We start from the raw sequence: 15,504 nt of genomic DNA, 5'->3' as shown, positions 1-15,504 counted from the left end.
CAGCCAAAAGTCAGCCAAGTAAAAACAGTGAATTCAATAATCAACATGAAATTAGCAAGTTGGATCCAAGAATTAACAAAAATTGCCAAGTTTGTAACTAAAATTCCAGAGTATACTACAGAACATATTGCTGATTAGATAAAACTGATAAAACATTTATATAGCTCTAGTCCGTCCAACATATTCTTCAAACATTTTCTTTGCAAGATCATCTCTAAATTCGTTCCATTCGTTTGTTGATTTAGCGGTGGATATGTAATCATCTTCGTCATCTTCCACATCAATTCCTTCCATCCTATCCAAGTCTCTTTCTACTTCTTGCATAAAGACTCTTTCTTCCATTTTTTCCTCCCTCAAAAAGTTATGGAGAATAAAACATGCATTAATGATTCTAACTTGAATTTTTTTTTGGATAAAAGCTAGCATCTCTCAATATAGCCCAACGCTTCTTCAACAATCCAAAAGCCCTCTCAATGGTATTGCGAGCGGACGAGTGTCTCAAGTTGAAAAGCTCTTTGTGATTAGTAGGAGTGTTTCCTCGCCACAAATTCAAATGGTATCGAGTCCCCTTATAAGGAGATAGGAATCCTTCGCTGTTAGTAAAGCCCAAATCCACAAGAAAATACTTTTCTGCATCATGTAAGTTAAGCATTTTAATAATTAAGTGTTGAGAAGTGGTAGACCAAAATTAAAGAATGAGCAAATTCTTACTTCTAGGCACTTTCAAGCCATTAGATCTACGGAGGGCATCACGAAGAACACGAGGATCCGATGCTGATCCTTCCCAACCAGGCAAGACATATGTAAAACACAAGTCTGGATCACACGTGGCTAGAACATTAGTGCTAATATCCCCTTTTCTATCTCTATAGCGAGGCCGATCCTCAACAGGGACAGTCATTTTGATGTGTGTCCCATCAAGGGCTCCAACAGCACCCTAAATATATGTTTAGTTCTTGTTCAATAATATATTTCTTATGATTTTAACTACATAATTAGCAATTGAATTTGAATTTGCTTTTATATTACCTCAAACCACTTCCATTGGTTATCATGGACATAACTAGTGGCATGGTCTACTTTTCTTATGTAATCCTTCCCCAACTTGAGTACTGATCCAAGTACTATATGAAATTGTCGACTCACTGTCTCTCCAGAACGTGCAAACACAGCTTATATAGTTCTATTTTTCAAATCATGTGCTAGAGTGTGAAGAAACAATGCGACAACTTCTTTCACAGTGACATGTTTCGTAGTTACTAATCCGCCTTTAGTTTCAAAAAGATGACATAACTTCTCGAATCGTCGTATATCAAGACGCAATTGTTCACGACAAATTCTATCAATCTTTAATGTATTCATCCAAGTAGCTCTAATTTGAGAGCGATCATAATTATTCCAAGTCAACCCCTTCGACCTATGATTCTTACAGTAACAAGCTGCCACTACTACGTGAATGAAACCTATAACTAACATTACAAACTCCATTTCCTCATCCTCCCTTGAACGCTTTTGTGAAACATTCGAGACATTTAAATTTCTGTGATTCAGTTGGGGGAAAAATATACAATTATCAACATAATCACTATTAAGTTACGAATTTCTAATATATACAAAAACAAGAGCAGAATTAAACATCTGTAAATTAATAAACAGTAGTGTTCGGAATTTTTACCCATGAGATGAATGAGCTGAATTACCCCTTGAACTGCAACATAAAACCAACGAAAATGAGAAACTTGCTGATAGGATCTCATCTGTGCGAAAGTTTTGAATCAATTGAGTGTTAAACATACCTCATTAGAGTAATCAGAGCGAGAATGGACGAGGAGAGCGATGGGGGATCGAGAGGGAGGAGGAGAGCGAGAGCACGCGAGCAGAGAGACGCGAGAGAGATGCGAGAGTCCCAGCAGAGAGACGCGAGAGTCCCAGCGAGAGCAGAGAGACTCGCGAGAGAGAGGTTTCGAGATGGTTTCCTATGGGCTTTCTGTTATTTCAAATGACACCAAATAAAAAGTTATTTCCAAATGCTATACTGGGCTTGTATTTTAATTAGCTGAGATTTGGGCCAAATCCAAATTCAAATATTTTATTTATCCAAACAAGGTATTTGGTTCAAATTCAGCATTTCAAATGAAATGCTCCTATCCAAACAGGCCATTAGATGAATCCCATTACTCGAAACTCGTGGTCTCGTGAAAAAAATGCGTACTCAACCGAGTAGTCAACCAAATTGACTGATTTTTTGGCCAGTGTCTGGTGCATGCGATCTAATCCCATAACTGCATGAAATGCACCGGGCACTGGCAGGGTTAATTTAAAAGGGTTTGTCTGGTGTGTGCCCAAGGGCACATGCTAAACGCGGAAATTTTGGTATTTGGAGCATTTTCATTGGTGTGATTGGTGTATTTGCAGGAGGGTTCACCATTATTAAGAAATAGGAGCCAATGAAAATGCTTCAAATATAAAAATTTCCGCGCTTAGCATGTGCCCATGAGCACACCATAGAAAAACCGAATTTAAAAAAAAAATCTTAATTAATTAAAACAAAATACAGTATAAGTGAGAAGCAAATTAAAAATTATAAACTGTTTGTAAAAGAAGTAGAAGTTGTAAAATAAAAACTAACATTCAGCTTATATCTTCTAGCTTTTTTGCACAAACGAGTTAAGAAAAGTAAGAACTATTTTTAAGCTCATGCTTCTGGTAAACAAACATGCACACAATTTAATTAGGAATTATGACCGTATTTGCAAAAATATAACGGAATTTATGATACTGAATCTTTTAGGAGCCTTGAAATGCGTGTCAAACTCTCATCTTTCAAGATAAAGTGATAAACTACGTATGGCACATATAGAGTACTACATATAAAAATATATACACATATCATATCACCATAATATTGCATACTATCACTATATTATAAAAATGCTAAAAAAATAATATAGTGTTAATGATCAAATCCAAACTTAACGTTGACCAAAGAAAACCCAAACCTAACATTAGTGACAATAAGAACAAAAATTATAGTTTAGTGGTGAGTTTCTAAATACACAAAAAGTTGGTTGGCGAAAAAATCTATTTTCCCACAATTTTTTGAATGTTTTCCTAAGAATATCCTTCGAATACAAATTTCTATATTTGACTATCACACACTTACACATAAATCGATTTAATTCAGTGTATCTATTTAAGAAAACCAAATATTCAACTAATTTATTCTTAAAATACGTAATTTTTTCAGAAAGAACATGTAAAAAAGACGATGGGAGTATTTTTATTTTTTTTTAAGTTGTTTGACAAGGCTGTCGCGTGCCTATCAAATAATCAAATATCTAACCAGACCTCCTAACTATGTAGTAGGGTAAGTCAGAGTCGCTCCTACAGAGACAAACCTATCAAACAATAGTTATTCTCGATTCAATCCAACTAACAAGTAACACAATAAAAATTGGGAGATAAATTAAACTAATACAAATAAAATCTAGAAAATAGTTAAATAAAAAATATCTAGAATCAAGTATCCCCACTAGCATGAATTAATGCAATTATGATTTTCTCCCACAATCAATCAAATATATTACTCACGAGGAAAGATGCGCCCTATAAAATACCAATAACCTCTTCTGAGTATTAGTGGCTTCTCTAAATTACAATCAAGCCTATTTCTACGGTATCATACAATTCAGAGACATTAAATACAACATCCTAACTTGCAAACAATTCCTTCTACCTATTTCCATAGAGAAGTTCATGTCCTTATTGGATAAATCACAACCATCTAAATCCAACTTCCGATGGTAGATAGATATCGGTTCAAACAATACACATAATCACGTCTGACCTGTAATTGTTAATTAGCACAACTCAATAAGCAAGAGCAATTAACATAATTAACAATAGATCGTCAATAATCATTCATCAACCATAACTAGGGTTCAACTCAATTCCAGAATAAAATCTACTCTAGCATAATAGATCAATAAAAGGAAATAAAAGTGGATTATACAATGGAATCTTCAATCCCGAAACCTTGAAGAAGAAGAGACAAAGTGGTTTAATCTAACCTAATTATACAATACTATTCTCCTCTCTCATGTATGTCTCTATAAATAAATATGATTTTAATGCTTACAAGGAAATAAAAATCAGTTTTCCAAACGGAATTGGTTTCTCCAAAGAAAATTCGTAGCAGATTTTCCTCCCCTGTTTCTGGGCTGATTCATTTGGATTTTGGATATTGGACCACCTCTGAATTAAATAAAATTTTCTAAACTTCGTGTGGGCCCAAACAGTGAGTCATGTGCAAGCAACCCAACAAATCCGAATTTCCTTCAAATAAATCTCCAAATTAAGCTCTTTATTCCAATTTCTTCCAATTTTAGGAACTCCCTGCATCTTACAATAAAACATTAATATCTATTAAATAAATAATCAATTAAATGAAAAATATAATTAAATATGTGAATAAAATCATCTTGAATATATGTAAATATATACTCTATCATTGTTTGACACAAAAATTCAAATATTTTGATTATATATAATATTTTAAATTATTTATGTAAATCATGATAATCATTTAAAATATTTTTTTTCAAATATTTTAAACAAATAGTCAAAACACTTGAAATTGTTTCTCATATAATTAGACAATTTATAAAATAAATCGGAGAAAAGCGATTGTCATTTGTCAAGTCCACTGGACATTCACAACCATTTTCCTCGTAAGATCCTCCTGCTCACAGTTTATTACCCCCTCCGTCCCTTCCATTTCTTTACACTTTCCTTTTTGGGGTGTCCCATCCAATTCTTTACATTTCAAAACTTACCAAAAATAGTCAATGGGTCCCACCACTTCTCCACTTTTCTTTCCTTTTCACACTACTTTTACTCTACTATCTTCTTTTTATATATTAAAAATCAATAGGTCCCACCATTTCACCCACTTTTCTTTCTCTTTTTCACTAATTTATACATATTTCTTAACCTCCGTGCCCAACCCATTTGATAAGAAATGGGAGGGACGGAGGGAGTATTATCTTAATAAATTTATAGAACGAGCAGAATCAAACTAGCAGAAAATGAAAACTAAAGCATCCGACACGCGTATCGCCTGTTTCCAATTTCCAGATGACGATAACAATAAAATAAAATGGAATAAAATACGCGTTCTGCTCACTGAATTTCCCTGCTCTGCTGACTGACTTTATCTACAATTTTCATTCCAAAATTTTAACATCAAGAATATTAATAAAAATGTAAAATTTTAGTTCTCCACTTTTTTTAGTCAATCACCAAGCTGACTTTAAGTTAATTAACAGGACATCATTTATATATACTTTGTTTGAATTCTACTCTCGACAAAGCTATGCATATGGTTGAATCCATGACTTTCGATTCAATTCTATTTTGTGCATCATTGTCATGGTTTAATTTAGTCCATGTTCGTGACGATTTTTTGATTTTATAAAACCTTAAAATTTCAATGTAAAACTTCGTTATCTCAAACTTTCCCAATGCCAAAACATGATAACACTTGCAAATTTAAGATTAGCGACGGGTTTAAATTTGTCATTTTTCACTAGTTAATTTTGTACATCAAATCTACTCTAGCAGTGGATTCGTGTGTTTTTTTTTTTTTTTTTGACAAAATGCATTCATTAAAACTCTCAAACACAGTCAGGACAATTCCCCGAACTGATAATACAACCTCATTGGGAAATAAAATGAGCTAAATAACTAGTCATTCTATTTTCAGATCGTTTAACAAACAGAATACAAATATTCTTGACAATAAAAATGATTACAAAGGTTTCCAGAGCAATCCAGTTGACACCAACAATCTTGAAAATAGTAGCATCACAATTGACCTGTGCACATAAAAAACAGGTGATAGTACCGTGTTCATACCCGTCAGTTACGCCAACTGGGTCGGAAATACAAATGTCCCGATATATCGAACAATCTTTCGTTGTGCAAGGTGAGCTTTTGCGATAATCACTACCGTTTCAGATTCAAAGCTGGCTTCACAGATCTCCCGATACACCAATTGAATCATTATCAACGGACCAAAATAACATAATTGAACACACCAAAACATATTAAAACACACCAACCACTCCAAAAAGAGAGACACAAACCACTCCAAAAGGAGAGACATAAAACACCCAAAAAGATGGATGCAAGAATCAAAAATCTCACCCAAAAGATGAAGATTATTGAAAATTATTGAAAAGAAAAAACAAGAAAAACAAGAGAGAGGAGAATAAGATCTCTTTATTTAGATCGAGTGTACGAAGGTAGAGGCGGAGGAGAGGCGGCGGGTAAGGAAAAAAATGAAAGAAATAGGGGGCCGACTCTCATTAGGGTTTTTAGTGGATTCGTGTGTTTAGTTATAATTAAATCACTAAACAACCAGTGCTACCAAATACCAATAGCCTAAACGAGCGGGGAAAAAAAAAAGCGCCTTCGTGTAACCCTCAAGGAGAAAGATGGCCGAGACTCACTAAAGATAATATAATACTTAAAAAGTCTTGAGCGATCAAAATGTGATTTTGCTGATGACAATTTTATGGATTTTATTTTTGGATTCGGTAATTTTATACTCTCAATTTTATATGTATTCAAGATATCTCCGTCTCTTTGAAAGGATACGCTTCTTTCAAAACCTTCTCGATATGGGACAAATAGAATTGTCCACTCCATGCAACAAGTTGAAGTTGGTTTCATTATTTGTTCAATGTGGTATAGTAAAATTTCTATATTGAATAGAAAAACTCTCAACCCACATCGATAAAAGAAAAGAGCAAGGATAAGAATATATAACAAGAGTCAAAACAATGTTTAACAAAAATTTGCTAATTTTGGCTACGCATCTCCTGTGAATCCCCGGGCGCCTTGCTAGCGCCCCGGGAATATCTTTTCTTTCTTACCTTGTCTTCGTACCACATTAATGACAATACATTATATTGTTATAAATATAAGAAATGACCTAGTTTCTAAGTTAATAAAATAATTCAAGGCGCCGCCCTGTCGCTTAGGCGCAAGCGCCACCGTGTCGCCAATTCAAATCTTATTTTCTTAAAACCACTTTTGTACCACATCGAGAAATAATAATATATTCTCATGAATATAACCAGTGGTCTAGTTATTAAATCAAAAAAATATATAAGACAAACGCCGCCCTGTCGCTTAGGCGCCACCCTTAGCGCCGCCCCTGTCGCCAATTCAAATCTTATTTTCTTAAGATCATATTATGTACCACATCGAGTGAAGTAAAAGGAAAGTCACTCTTTTCCTTATATATACACAACACATGCTGACTTACTAAAATTAGGAGGCATAGCTGCTAAATTTGGTACGTTTACTTATTCCTGATTTGCGATTTATTTTTATATTTTTTTCAATTTAGTTTTGATTTAATTCAATTATTTTTAATTAGGTTATTAGATTATTAGATTAGTTGTAATTAGAAACTTAATATAGGTGTGACTTATAATAATAAATGAATGTGTGAATATTTTGTGGAATGAAGTTGTTGGACTCGAGAACGTTGTGAACTGTAAGTATATATTGTACCCTTCAATGTTGTTGTTTTGGTGAATATCTTATTGATGATTATCTGATGAGAAATGAGTATTCTTACAGTGCCTCTGTCAATTGTGATGCTTCCTTTGGGAAGTTCAGCTAAACCAATTGCTTAGCGGGCTGAGATCCCCAACAGTAGAACTTGTGAACGTGTTTGAATACTCATACTCATATTTCATTTGAGAAAATACTTTGATGAGTCTGATGAAATATTGATTTGGTTTATTAAGTTTTGTGAATAAAACTCAGTTAAACAGTACGATATATGCTTACTGAGCTTTATGAGCTCATCCTATTTTATGTACTAACTTTACAGGGAAGAATTCTGGAGAAGAATATTCAGGCAAGGGTAAAAATGTGATGAACCGAAGTACTAGACCTCGTGGGATTTGCAAGTAGAATTCTTATGTAATCGACAGAAGTATTTTAAATGTGTATTTAATAATAGACTTGTGCTTTGAACTTTTAGAGGTATGTTATAAGACTTTTGACGTAAGGCAAAATATGTCTTTAAGTTAGGTTGTAGTGTTAAGTTTAAGATTATAAAGATATATTTCGGTGTGTTTAGTAGAATGACATCCCCGGGTCGGGTAACCGAGATCATCCCTAACCATGGGCGTCACCTATATAGAGCAAAATTGTATGAAGACCACAAATTCTTTGGAGATCCGGAGACCGAATCTCAACCCTCCATGTAACATCTGGGATTATCCGTGTAATTATTTGAATGATTAAGGAATATTATATGGATATTATGTGAATTTTGTGAATTAATTGGTTCTTGTTCTATTAATTTAGTTATACATTTTTGATTAAATTTGAAGAATATCAATTTTTATATGCTCAGTATAAAATATAGTTTATTTAGATATTTTCATATCGCTTTATGCGTTGTTGTATGATTTTATATTTGATTTACGGATTTAATTACGTATATTATATTTAATTATTAATTATTTTAATTTTTCGAAAACTGTCAACCTGTAACGGTACCGAGATTTTACTTCCCGAAAATTTCAACAAAATTCACCTTTAGCCTAATTTGAACATTCCGGACATTTTTCATGTTTTGACTTTTTCGATCCGGAGTACAGTTTGTTCTGGAGCCGGTCCGGCGGAGTTTTCGGTATTCGATAATTATCTATTTGTCTCGATAAACGCGAAACTAGATATTTATGTTCATCCTTATCTTGTAATGATGACGGTGGGACCCGCATACTAATGACGGATTAAAAAGCCCCGTTTTGATGATTATCTCGAAAACCGGTACCGATTGGACCCGTTTTATTAGTATAAAGCTATTAAACATTGTATTTTCATGCCATATATGATCCAAAGGGGTACTAATTATTCATAAGTATAAATATCCTTAACCGTACTTTATTTCATTACGAAAATCATAAAACCAGTTAAAACCGAGAAATTTCCCGAGAGAGTTTATCGCGTTCTTGAGATTCAAACGAAGAATCGGAGGTGTTATCGGACTCGGATTTTGGTGTTCAAGTATCCAAATTGAAGGTTTCGACGTGTAGAATCCATTTTCATCATCAAAAACACTCAGAAATCATCAGGTAGGTTCGGATTTTGAGATTTAAATTCGTATTAAATAAGCTTAAAATAGGGCTTTTTGATTTTGAAGTTGTTTATGTGTTTTGATGATTGTATGTTGTAGATAATGTTCTCCTGATCATTTTGGTATGTCATATGCACGATTTGGAGTTCAATAACGTGTTCAATTTGAGGTTTAATTGTTGAATTAGAAAATTAGGGTTTATATGAATGTTTGAATGTTTTTAATTGATTTTTTGGGGCTTTCGTATTTAACAAATCTGGGTGTGTTTTGAGGATGGGAATTAGTAGAGCACGTTGAGAGGAGTCGAATGGTACCTCGACTGTAGGTGGTGGAGCTCGGAAACGAGCAAATCGGAGAAGAACGAGTTCGCCGGCGGCGAACTCTTCTCTCTCAAATTCCGGCTAATTCAAACTTTTAATGATGATTTTGATGGTTTAAGCAAGTTTAAGGGTAAGCATACTCGAGTTCTGGAGCTTCTGGAACGCGACGGTGTGCTGGAACGCCGATTCCGGCAAGTCGGTGGGGCGGCGGCGGAAAACTTCCGTTTAGCCCCCTGACTTATGAAGACAGTGAAGTTTTGATACTATAGTTTCGTTTTCTTCAACTTAACCCCTGCCCCCAAGTTTCTAAACTTACGTTTTAGACCCTGGACTTTCAAAATCTTTTAAAAGTTTTATTTATTTAATTTAATTTCGAAAATCATTTATTTTAATTTCAAAAATTGTTTTTAATTATTTATTAATTCAAAAGTAAATCTGATTTAATTTATTAATTAATTTTAATTAATAATTAATTATTATAATTAGTCAATTAATTTAATTATTAATTGATTAATTGTTTTAATTAATTATTAATTGATTTTAATTGATTTATTAATTAGATTTAATTATTTTAAATAATTTTAAATGATTTTAAAATTCCGAAAAATAGTTTCGAGCTTTAAAATATTATTCTAAAATATGATTGAAGCTCGTTAATTGTTTTCAAATGATTTCGGACGTGATTTCGAGTATCCAAAATTGATTATTTATTTATAAAATGATTCTTTGACCCGTTTTAATTCCGAAAAATGTTTAAAAATTCTTAATAAATACCAGAAAAGTCTGTTTGACTTCAAACCTCTTTTGAAAAATATATTTTATTAAATATTTTATGTGATATGAGCTATGTGCTATCTGATTGATATGTTATGTGTTTACGTGATTGATATAAAATTGTGTTTGACATATCTTTTGATCCGTAAATCGGATTTGGGTGAAACGAAGGGTAGATAGAAGCTCGTTTCGAATAAAGGATGATAAGAATAGTATGAGATCATATATTGATAAAGAATTGTTGTGATTAGCAGAAGAAGCGAGACGTAGGAAGGGAAAGCAAGTGGTGATAGAGTAGTATAGCGAGCAAGCGTAGTTGAAATTTGAGATCAGCTATATAAGGCAAGTTCCCTCAGACTTTCCTTCAATTATATGTTGTATCTGTTGTGATTATTTAGTGAACTTTCTGATGAAGTCCTGTGACCTATTGAATTATCGCATGGATTATTTATCCTATTGATTCTTGAACCTTTAACCAAATTTCTTGAACTATTTTATGGATTATTTATCCTATTGATTCTTGAACCTTCAACCAGATTTCTTGAACTATATTATGGATTACTTACCTTATTGATTCTTGAACCTTTGACCGATTCTTTGATACCTGCTACGAAACTTATTTCAATTGTAAACCTTCCATCTTTAAAACTTCTAAATGATTACCATAACAACCTAATTTCATTTCAAAAATATACCCTCGATACCTCAACCAGTTATCAATCACTTTTATTTCAAACCGTAACCAGTTGAACGACCCCAAATAACATCTGTTATGACATATAACTTACAGTTGATTGATTCTTTCCATAAACTCCAGTTTCTTGATCTTAACAGCATTCATTTATACTTGGATTCTTTTTGTGAACCTAGAACCCTCCTTCATGTAAACACGAAACTTTGACGTGCTTTGCCATCCTATAAGGCAATATCTGATTCTTTGCTAAAACCATGAAGATAATTCTCATTTCTCCTTTGAGATCCATTTGAGACACTTTGAATAGTAGTTGCTTCTGCTTCAAAATTTATTTATGATATTGACGTTCTTATTTTATTGAATAATATTGTTGATCATCTTGATTGTGATAGAATTGGATAGTTTTCTAAAATTGGACCAGATGAATGGTCAGACCAGATGAGTGGTCACTTTAGGCCAATGTGTGCCTTGGATCCAGTAAACGAGCATGGTGGGACCTGCTCGGGGTTAGTGTCTGACTGATCAGCAGCCTAACCTTTGATTTTTAAAAATAAATTTAATATCCAATTCTAATCAATGTTCTAAAAACAAATCTTGGTATTGAGATTGATTCCTTGAGACACTGGTTCCCTTCAGCTTATGATTAATATTTTAAATTGATATTGTTATACTTGCTGAGCTGGTTAGCTCACTCTTGCGGTATTTTATGTTCTTTCCAGTGAAGGCAGAGAAAGTTGGTAACGATGACCCTCAGGCTAGTAGTAAGGTCAGGATTCCAGGCTAGGAGATGAAGAGAGCTATCAGCAGCACCTGGCTTTTCATATATGTACTAGTTTGAATAACGAGACACAAATGGCGTGTAAGCTTGTAAGATTTAAGTTTTTATTTTGGGATTTGGGTTTGTAATAATTAAAGTTGTGTTGTGGCTTGTTTTATACTTTAACCTGTTGCGATCCAAGGACAGTGAAGGGTCACTATATATATTATATCATTAATTACAGGTTTATGTTGAGATGTGGACCCCAAACTTCTGACCCGGGTTTGGAGGGCGCCACAGGTTGGTATCAGAGCGACAGGTTTTAAGTCAATGAAACAAGCCTAGATTGTTAGGTTGGGTAGAAGATTAGGACTAGAAATGAGTGATAGATAGATAGAACGTGAGAGGTGAGTATTAGTGAGAAGTAGGCTCTTGTGATATCAGGAATTCTCATAGGTGTTCTGTTATATTGATTTGCAGATATTTATGATGTCCGACCCTATCATTCCTCCATATTCACAACATTCAGACACCACAGTTAATGGACCCTCACCTCCTCAGAGACCTGAGCTTCGCCAGCCTGTTTCACCCTCTTTAGAGGATGTGTTGGCTGCAGCAGCAGTTGTTCCATCCAGAAAGATACCCTCGACTTATCATGCTAGGCCTTTTATACGTGGACCCCCACCCAGTACCCTTAGTTCCACCCGAGGTTCTTCTATCCACACTTCTTTCCGTCCTGCATCAGACCCTGTTCCTTATCATGAGTTTGAGGCGATGAGGATGGAGCGTCAGTACTTACTTGGGCAGGTCAGAGAGATGGAGCGTATCATACAGATGATGGACCCTAGTAGAGCTGAACGAGAGCTGAGGCAGAGGATTGTGGATGTAAGAATGAATGCGATGGCAAAGCTTAATACCGTGGCTGAGGGTTATGGTGACTTAGCAGACTGGGCTATTTGGATAATGAAAGAGTTGGACACATTTGGAGGTCCTACTTTTCCTGGGAGCTAAATGATAGTAGTTGTAGAGCGGAGGTGCTAGGTACATTAGTGTGTAGTGTGTAGTATGTATCAGGTCAGCAGATTTTGACATGTATGTATATAGACTAGCGGAGCTGACTAGATGACGGGTATGTGGTTGTGGTTGTCAGCAGATTTTGACATGTATATATAGACTAACCGAGCTGACTAGGTGATAGCCTTGCTGTTGCTGTTGTTGTACTTTACTTTTGACGAAGCGCTTGACGCTTGTATCTCCAGCACTGACTTATATATATCAGCATCTTTTATTTACAGTCTTGTCCTTTACTTTATCGCACTTGCTTTACTTTACTTTACATTCAGTACCAATCATAAACTCTTGTGATAATATTGAACCCTTTTCTTTTATTGCTCTACATTCTGTAAAGAAGCATGCAATTTATTTAGTTAAACAATCTCAAAAATGTTTTCAAAAATGTATAATTCTGTTTTCTCAAAAACTTTTTATAAAAAGAGAATTTGATTTAAAACGACTAAGTGAATTGTTTCTTCTTTACAGAATGCCTCCAACAAGACATACTCGTGCCAACAGTGATCCTGAAGGCACCAACAGCATCAATGATAACAATGATAACCAGAATGTCAATATAGGCCCAGTAGATCCTGCTGTGGCCCAACTCATTCAAATTTTGGCTCAACAAACTGCTCATCTTACCCGACAACAGCAACATCAAGAGAATCCTAGGGTAACTTTTAAAACTTTTCAGGCAGTTAATCCTCCAGAGTTTAAGGGCTCGGCAGATCCTGTTGCAGCCCAAACATGGCTAAAAGAAATGGAAAAGTGTTTTGAATTAGTTTCAGCAAGTGAGGATCAGAAAACAAAGTTTGCTAGTCATTACTTAAAGAATGAAGCAACGTATTGGTGGGAATCTGTGAAAAATATGGAAGGTACAGTTGAGATTACTTGGGAGAGGTTTAAGGAATTGTTTTTAGAAAAGTATTTTCCTAGGTTTCTTCAAGATCAAATGGAGTTGAACTTTTTAGAGTTGAAACAAGGAAATATGTCTGTGGTGGAATATGAGAATAAGTTTGCGGAATTGGCTAGGTTTGTGCCAACTTATGTAGAGACAGATAGGCAGAAAGCAAAAAGGTTCCAACAAGGTCTAAAGCCTTGGATTAGAAGCAAGTTAGCTATTTTGCAATTAGAGACGTATGCGGCAGTGGTTGAGAAGGCAATGATTGCGGAGGCTGAAAATGAGTTGTTTCAGAAGTCTAAAGAGGATAAGAAGAGGAAGCCAGATAATAGAGAGGGGCCATCCCATCAGGGGAGGTTCCAGAAGTGAATGAACCTCCTAGGGCAAGAGTCTTTGATATGTCAGTGAAAGATGCTATTCAGGATGCCGATGTGGTGACAGGTACGCTTAATGTAAACTCTATAAATGCCAAGGTGTTAATTGATTCCGGAGCTACTAGATCATTTATTTCTCAAGCTTTTGTTGATAAGTTGAATTGTCCGGTTGAATTGTTGAATGAGGTTATGAATGTAGAACTAGCTAATCAGGATCGTATTTCCGTTAATCAAGTTTGTCCTAATTGTGAAGTTGAGATTTTAGGAAGTAAATTTTGCGCTGACTTGATACCTTTCAAGTTGGGGGAATTTGATGTAATTTTAGGGATGGATTGGTTGTCTAAACATAGTGCGCAGATAGATTGTAAAAATAAGAAGGTAATACTAAAGGCACCAGACGATAAGATAATAACGTTTAGAGGACAAAAGCAAGTGAAGAAGTTCTTAACCATGATGCAAGCAAAAAGGATGTTACGTCAAGGATGCGAAGCCTATATTGCCTATGTAATTAATAAAAGTCAAGAACCAGTAAAACTTGAAAATATTCCTGTAGTGAATGAATTTCCAGACGTGTTTCCGGATGAGTTACCAGGACTTCCTCCAGATAGAGAGATAGAATTTGCAATTGACTTAGCACCTGGAACGGAGCCGATATCCAAAGCCCCGTATAGGATGGCACCCGTAGAGATGAAAGAATTGGCAAAACAATTACAAGAGTTATTGGAAAAAGGAGTGATCAGACCGAGTGTATCCCCATGGGGAGCACCAGTGTTGTTTGTAAAGAAGAAAGATGGAAGTATGAGGTTATGCATAGATTATAGAGAGCTTAATAAGCTTACTATCAAGAATAAATATCCTTTACCCCGTATTGACGACTTGTTTGACCAGTTGAAAGGAGCAGAATATTTTTCTAAGATTGACCTTAGGTCAGGATACCATCAGCTCAAAATCAAATCCGAAGATATACCTAAGACAGCTTTTAGAACAAGGTACGGTCATTATGAGTTTCTAGTGATGGCTTTTGGATTAACGAATGCACCAGCAGCTTTTATGGATTTAATGAATAGAGTCTTTAAGAAGTATTTGGACAAGTTTGTGATTGTTTTTATAGATGATATTCTGATATATTCTAAGACAGCTGAGGAGCATGCGGAACATTTAAGAACAGCCTTAGAGATACTAAGAAAGGAGAAGTTGTATGCAAAGTTTTCTAAATGTGAATTTTGGTTACAAGAAGTTCAATTTCTAGGACACATAGTGAGTCGGGAAGGAATCAAGGTAGATCCAGCAAAGATTGAAGCTATAATGAATTGGGAAAGACCAAAGACCCCCACAGAGATCAGGAGTTTCTTGGGGTTAGCAGGTTATTATAGAAGGTTTGTACAGGATTTCTCAAGAATTGCAACCCCACTGACTAAGTTAACTAGAAAGAATGAAAAGTTCATATGGAATGAGAAGTGTGAGG

The 15,504-nt window shown here is 34.8% G+C and overlaps 1 long non-coding RNA gene across 1 annotated transcript; it reads left to right on the top strand.

Annotated features, from left to right (window-relative positions):
* Positions 1-9,008: 9,008 nt before the first annotated feature.
* Positions 9,009-11,952, top strand: LOC135150832 (uncharacterized). Its single transcript, XR_010289216.1, has 2 exons — positions 9,009-9,164; positions 11,674-11,952. It is a non-coding gene; the product is annotated as an uncharacterized LOC135150832 (long non-coding RNA).
* Positions 11,953-15,504: the final 3,552 nt, after the last annotated feature.

This window comes from Daucus carota, chromosome 1, assembly GCF_001625215.2.
Source record: "Daucus carota subsp. sativus chromosome 1, DH1 v3.0, whole genome shotgun sequence".
In the NCBI taxonomy this organism is placed as follows: Eukaryota; Viridiplantae; Streptophyta; class Magnoliopsida; order Apiales; family Apiaceae; genus Daucus; species Daucus carota.
Note: the sequence above shows the minus strand (reverse complement) of the source record. Positions and strands in the feature narration are given on the sequence as shown.